The following is an 8,203-nucleotide window of genomic DNA, read 5'->3' on the forward strand; positions in this document are numbered from 1 at the left end:
CTGACCTTCTAACCCAAGATGGGAAAACCAGCCAAATTCAGGTTCCGAAAATGCATTTCTCGGGGATGTGAGTTTTCTCACGATTTTTTCCTTCTCCGCTGAATGATTACCACGTGGTAATAATTTATGATCCAAACATGAATTCGAAAACAAATTCGACAATCATCGGTTTAGGTTTAGGCCTGTGCTGGATTCGAACCTGCGACCTCAAAGTGAAAGGCAAGCGTACTACCGCGGGCTACAGGCTACCACGGCTCATCAAATAAATCAATAAGTAAATAATTATGATATCTGATTTCTGAAAATATTATACATTTTCAATGATAGATTTCTGTGTATTCACGGTACGAATTTACTAGTTATAAATACTATGTGAATAGAATAGGGACCGAAAAAGCATGAATTTACCTAAATATAATTACGAAAGTTGCGTGCAGGGTCACAAACCTTGACAAGCTATAATTTGTTATCGTTTTCCTGTATACGGCATTGGCTGACGTCTAAATTACTTTTCCTGTAGGTACATTTTAATCTGGGCGTAACGCGTGACTTTTCTTTTGTAAAGGTACGCGAATGTGCATGTGTGTATAACACGGAATGAAAGAAAGAGGTAGGAAGGACCAGGTGAGCGCGAAACGCGCGCCATGCAAGTATGAGCAAATAGTTCATACCTCGACTAGCCACTCCACTCGTCCGCAAACTTTAATCTACGTCATTTCGCAAAGTGTTACGGCTGAGAAATAATAAGAAACTGAACAGCAACACATCTTTTAAATCAATGTAGGTATAAAAGTTGATTAATAAGTAGAGGAACATTAAAATTGAAATTCTTATAATAAGCTTTTTTAGACAATCTTTCAGAGTTGATGGAGTTGGTAATCACATCACAACCCACACGATGGAAGAAGAGACATTTTTTAAATTTATTTGCAGACAAATTCAAAATATTATCTGGTATTTTATTGTGAAAACGTATACATAAGACTAAAAAGATGATTTTACTTTACTTAATCTAGAATTTTGAATAGCAATTTTATTTTTATTTAATGTATTGAAAGTATGCGTTTCATAAATATATTGACTTGCAATTCATTTTTGCTTATTACACTCTCATATTCATCTTTTGCCAAGACTTATTGTTTGCCTCACATGGTATAAACTACTTGGCCGGACAAACCGGGTGCGCTGAAGCTTGAAACATCGTTCAATCTTATATCGTGTGAGTCGATGACCAACCACACCAACCGGTAACAGTTATCCCGATACCGACTCCGCCGGCGTGGTCGACGATTTCCCTCATTCAGCGCTTATCGCTATCGACCCACTAGAGTCGAGTATGTTTTTTTATTTTTTTCAGAAATTATTCTCTCTTTATTTAACTGGGCATCCTCAGGTCTGTTGTCTTAAATTTTGTCCCAGATGAAATCCCTCAGCGCTTCCCATTTGTCCAGCCTAGTAGTGCTATTTGTTAATGATATGCTACACAAAAAAAAATGCCCGGTGAGCCGAGGTTTGCACCTAACTGGGCACCCTAAGGCCTGTTGTCTTAAATTTTGTACCGGATGAGACCCCTCGACGCTCCCTATTTGTCCGACCCAGTAGTTAAATCTCATAACAATTGTAATAAAGAACTCATAGATTATAAACTATATTTTTTTACGTCTATCTATACTTACCTATATCATAACAATTGTTCCCACATCGACGGCTAAGTCACGTACCCTCTTATTCAGTTAATGGTCGCTTAATATCTAAGAGTGGGTTAGGTTGACCTAAGTAAAGAGCGGATGTAATGAAGTGGTGTAACTTAAGGCGGTAGTCTCAATCGTCGAATCGTGGCGAGTTTTTGGTTACAATTATTTTCTCCGGCTTGCTTCTCAAACGGGGAGCGCCGGTTCGAAACCGGCGTGTATAAGTGTGTTAGTTGTATTGTATAAGTGAGATGAACAGCCTCCGTGGTCTAGTGGTTAGAGCGTCAGGCTCACGATCTGGAGGTCCGGGTTCGATTCCCGATGGGGACATGGTCGAAATCACTTTGTGAGACTGTCCTTTGTTTGGTAAAGACTTTTCAGGCTTGAATCACCTAATTGTCTGAAAAAGTAAGATGATTCCGTGCTTCGGAGGGCACGTTAAGCTGTTGGTCCCGGCTATTAGCCGTAAAAACACCTTCACCAACCCGCAGTGGAGCAGCGTGGTGGAGTGTTAGTTATCACTAACACAGTGGGCTCGACGGTTATAGACGGCGATACGGTTCACCTCCTAACACGTTGGTCTAACAGAAAGCTCATTGAATCGTGGGTACTTAGTTCATCTTGTGATGGATGTATCTCTGCCTTCCCCAAGCGGGTTAAAGTCGTGAGCTTATGCAAGATACTATTAGTTTGAGTAGTAAAGTAGAGCAACTTTAGGTTTAGAGACGTCAGAGGGGGCGTCATTCCCCCAGGAGGGATATAAATATTCAAAATTTGAATTCTGAAGACTGGTTCCTTAACTGCCATTAACATCGTTTTTATATATATTTTTGGCTGACTGTTAATTACGGGTCCATCCATGAATATTATGAAGGAGGAAAATCTTCAGGCCTGTGAGTTAATGCAAAACTCGCTACAATAGAAACACGCATTCGAAGACTTTCAGCGAACTAGTATTGTCGATTCTTTTCTCGAATAATGTCGGGTGGAACCTTCTGGGTCAAAGATAAATTATAATACTTAATGCTAATCTAGAAATAGAAGCCAGTTTAACCCTTTCACCGGCGGAGACTATGGGTCATTGATGGTTCATTATACATAGTATGACACATTAGAATCGGAACGTCATTAGACGTTCTGTCCTTGAAAGTGTTAAGATGCATTTTACTTTTTAACTTACTTTCGAATTCTAATTACGAATTTAATCACAATGAGTACGATGTTCGCCTGCTTTTACTGTTAACGTTACCAGGGTATTTGCATACAAATTCAGTAATCGTTTTGGCGTTTCGTAAAAAGTAAGTATCTTATTTGTCTAGGGTGCAATAGCCAACTGTTTTCTAAACCTTCAATACTTCATTCGGAATAATCTGGCCAAGACTCATGAAACTATTATGCGAGTAGACTGCAAAAAATACAAAAAGTGTTAACTCGCCCGTAGTCCAGATATTAAGTGGGCGAGTTGCCACCTAAACGCCAATTCTATCCGCTCTAATATTATAACTTGCACTACATTCAGCCCCGGACGACATTAGGTGATGATTTGTGAAAACGTAACGTTAGCTAAGGGGATATTTTCTATCACCCCTTATACAGAATATAATGCTTTCTGGTAGCCGTGGCAGTTATAAATGGTGTTTCGTAGTCAGGCAACGGACAGTGACCTATTGAGGTTATAAGGTATTGTTAGGTACAGACCTACCTCACTGGCCATTCATAAATTAATGTTATCAGAAATCAGAATCAATCATTCAACGTAATTATCATAGGTAATCTTGTTGATGGTCAATTTAACATTTTTGAATCTACGTCATTTCTCAAAGTGTGGATGTGGAAGAGATGACAAGAAACTGCAACAGCAACACATCTTTTGAATCAGTGTAGATCAACGTAAATTACAAGTTGTTTGGAGCTCGGTGGCGCAGCGGTTAATGCGCTCGGTCTGCGATTGTTGAAGTAAAGCAACTTTCGCAAAGGACGGTTATAGGATGGGTAACCACAAAAAAAAAAGTTTTCATCTCGAGCACCTCCGTGCTTCGGAAGGCACGTTAAGCCGTTGGTCCCGGCTGCATTAGCAGTCGTTAATAACCATCAATCCGCACTGGGCCCGCGTGATGGTTTAAGGCCCGATCTCCCTGTCCATACATAGGGAAGGCCCGTGCCCCAGCAGTGGGGACGTTAAATGGGCTGATGATGATGATGAAAAGTTATTTAATAACTAGGGGAACACATTTCATACCAGACATTTTTATCGTTTAGTTATAATCATTAATCTTATAGTAAGCTTTTATACATAAAGTAAGCTTCACACGAGCTTTAAATTTATTTTCTGACAAATTAAAAATACGGTCTGGTATTTTATTGTTAAAAAATATACATTACGATAGCAATTTTATTTTCTTCCTTGTATTGTAAATATGTATTTTACAGTTTCTCGAAGGAAATATACATTTCATGTTGTTTTCGATTCTTTATTCACCTAATATGAAATTTTCAACTTTATAAAGAACCTGTACGGGACGGAGAAACTTATCTGCTATATAGACAGACGTCAACTCATTAGCGAAAATAAGTATTACCACAGCTCTGTCTGGTTCACAAAAGATGGCAATGAAAAAGTAACTATGTAAATAATGGCTTTTTTTAATATTAAACTTCCGCCACGCTCTTGTCAGTATGTCGGTGAAGCATTCTCCATTCTTGTCTATCAAAGACCATTTTTTTCACTTCCTTATAAGACACGAGTTTCGCCTTCTCTTTAATTTGTTCCACGTAAGCTTTCCCTTCTTTGATGTTTTTACTAAATTCGTCATGTCTTATTAAGAATCCAATCATCTCGTCTCTTATGTCCTCAATGACTCTCAATATTTGTATCCTTTACCTTACTAGCACTTCCTCATTAGAAACCCTTTCTGTCCAATTTATTCTTTCCATCCTCCTCCAACACCACATTTCAAAGGCCTCGATTCTCTGTCTGTCTTTTTGTGTGTTAGTGTCCATTTACTTAACGAAAACATATCGAGGGTTGAAAGGCAAATGGGTTTAAGCGACATTTTGTGAACTTTACAGGAGAGCCATTTAAAGTTTTATTTTTTCGAAAAAAATTCATATAAAAAAAACTACTGAATCAAAAGTGTTCAAAATGCTAAGAATTATTTTAAATTAAACGTTGCACAATTCTGTATTTATTTGGTTCGAAAAACACATCAGTTATAGATTTTAGAAGTCGCTTAATACAAAATGCCTCAATGGAACTAAATTACAGTTGAAGGAAAAACGGTTGATATCCACTAGAGCCAAATATTGGCTAAAAGCAAAATGCTTTAAGAGACCTCTCACTTATTAGTTTGACTAAAGCTAAATGAGTTAAACAACTTCTTAAAAAAAGAAGACTAGAGGCAAATCAGCTTAACCTCCATAAAAGGTTATATGACAGGGAAGGAAAATATCTTAAGTGACCATCCGCTACTAATTTCAATTGTATGAAATCCAAATATTAGTAAGATCGGAAATAAAGTCGGTCCTTAAGCCGTTTTTCCTGGGAGAGATTTTAGTCGGGCAAGGCATTTACAGATATTTGTACCTTACAATATTAGGAAAAATCACGGCGGATATAATGAGTAAATCGATTTCATTAAGAAACAGGATCTAGAATATAACCATAAAGATTGTTACACATGCTTAATTCGACTTTTTAAGTATATGGTAAACCGCGTATGATGGCGGATGACAGATGACTGTCACCAACTGAATGCGGGCAATAAAAGAAACAAATAGCTTTGAAAAAGTCTTAATATGCTTATACTCTGTGCTGAGTTTAATCTCACTATCACAACCTGTTTCCGATTTACTGAAAAATTTAAGACCACGTGGCTGGATGCAAGTTCCAAGCACTGGCTCCTACTAGATGGTACGCGGTACTAGGACAGACTGCAGTGAAGTACTGATTGCTCTCATATTAAGAGGCGGCCAGGGGTGGATAGATCAGCGACTTGTTTGATCAAAATTTCTGTTACATTTGCGCCTAAGACCTCCACTTCGAGCTGGCCATAAGATACCGTCGAAGTTGACAAACAATAACAGAACTCGATCATGCTTTTAAAGCCGAGATACGTCGGACATCGCAGCAGACACATCTGTCGATGAGATAATAATAAATAGATGGTGTTCCTTTGCCGAGCATTTTTATAGCTGTGCTCTGCTCTACCGAAGTTATTGGTTGGTAAACCAGACCGCAAAACTAAGATTGGTGCGATGGTTCTAACGTGAAAATCAGCTCGTGGGGAACTACAGGCGGGCTTTTCTGTCACCATATGTCTCAAAAACAAATGCCAGGTGGAATAAGCTTGTGAAATTCAGCTCTATGCTGATTCCTATCAATCCAGTTCCGGTAGATTTTCGACAGCTTCAAGACTGTTTTCGGCCACAAACTTTGAAGAGAGTTTCAATCTACAACAAGGAAAAGACCCAACGCCTCACTGATCAGAAAGACTTATTAGCAGCGCTTTGGACACATTTTAACGATGTCTTAAATCCCAATAGTAATACCAGTGACTTGTTTGTTACAACATATCGGTCGAGTTTGTTACAACAAGGTCGGGGGTTTCGCTTAAGATCTAGCGGCACCCCCGACCTTTGAAGAACTTCTTACCGCGCTAAGAAGGATGACGAATACCAACACATCAAAAATACCATCTGAACTGTATAATATGCCTACACATTAATAACTGGTTATACAAACTCATCCTGAAGATATGGGAGTCAGCTGCTGGAATGATTTTAGCCTTCTTCCTCTTTGCGAGTCGATGGCGATCGATTTAAAATTTTAGCCTTAACGTTATTCTATCCCGTGATGCAGAATAGGTACTTCCGGAAACCCAATGATGATTTTACCCGGACAGAGATATGGGGGTACGGTTTTGTTATTAAACAGATTCAGACCAAAAGGCTTGAACAACATCGGCCGTTGTTATGTGCTGCGTGAGGCTTCACGCGGCGTGTGGATTGCTCTAAAGGAAACAGATTGTCCTGAAAAGTTATGACTTATCCTGATACGACAATATCATGACGACATGATGACGACAGTTGGATTTAGAAGTAACTTTTCAGAGCTATTCGTCGTTACCTACGGCGCGAAACAAGGCTATGTCATAACACATGGAGCCATGGTTCCTAGTCTATTTTCTTTATATATCGCTTCTGTATCACGCATAAGTGGGATGCTCTGTGGAATTGTTATTTATAGCTTAATTGAAATTAAGGCTAAAATGAATAAGATCATTTTTGATCTCTCACGTCTCACATCTATGCGTCAGATAACCAAACTTGCCGAGGAATGGCCGATTCAATTAAGTCACACACCAGAATATTTATAGTTTTGTGCAAAACCCTTCTAAAATAACCATCCAGAGGATGCTCCGGGATGTAGCTTCTTCCAATGTTGCTTTAAAGGGCGCTGAGCTGGAGGAATTTTCAAAATTAAAATATTTGGGTTCTCAAATATGAAATGACTCCAAAGTCATCGGAGTTGCCAGCCCGGATAACAGGTGCGGTGGCAGCCTTTGGAAAACTTAAAATATTAGTGTACAAAGTCTCAGCGGCGTACTTGATACGTAACACTTTAAATGTCTAAGGTCCATCTTACGCATCAAGCGGCAAGATGGTTTTAACAGATAACAGAAGTATTACGTCGTTCTGGCATATTCGGAATAGAAGCTCTCATCATAAAACATCACCTACGATGGTGCGGTCACGTCATCAATGGATGACAGAAAGGTTTTCTATTTCGAGGTGTCTAGAAGGAACTGTAAACAAGGTGGACAATACCTGCGGTACAAAGACGTACTCAAGCGCAACCATGTGGCTTTCAACATGCCAACTGATAGTTGGGATGAGTGTGTCTGAACCTGAAATAGCGCGTGATATAGTCCTCGAAAATCTTAGTCCAAGACGCCAAATACGGAAAACTCAACGGAAACCTTCCTACAATTACACGGTAAACTCGGCTGGCCAGCTTGATTGTATGCCATGTGACCAGATCTTCAATTCGAAGTTCGGTTCCGCTAGCCACGTCAAAGTCTACCACAACAACGACTTGGATAGACACAAATAGAAGTCACCATCAACGGATACGGCTTGGGTGACATGATGACACGCACACTCCCGGTCTTCCCAAACGTAATTTTTAGCTGTGTGAACCGCCCAACCAGGACCTGCCCATACTTATTTTGATATGTTGAAGTGATGCGGGCACAAGGTTTCATACAAAATTGCGATGACTGAAATGTTAACATTATTTCTTTTTTGTTTTGGAAAAACGTTTTAAGTCCTTTCAAAAGAAAATGATAGTTGTTTTATACGACAAAAAAATTTAAAAAAATGTAGCATAAATAGCTGAAGTCAAATTCTATGAATATTTTCGGTAAAGGCAAAACAGTTCAAGTGCCAATTTTACTTTTAAACTGTCGAAGGCAAAACGGTTGAAGCGACAATATTTATAAAATCTGGATTAA

The sequence above is a fragment of the Pectinophora gossypiella genome, chromosome 22, assembly GCF_024362695.1.
Source record: "Pectinophora gossypiella chromosome 22, ilPecGoss1.1, whole genome shotgun sequence".
NCBI lineage: Eukaryota > Metazoa > Arthropoda > Insecta > Lepidoptera > Gelechiidae > Pectinophora > Pectinophora gossypiella.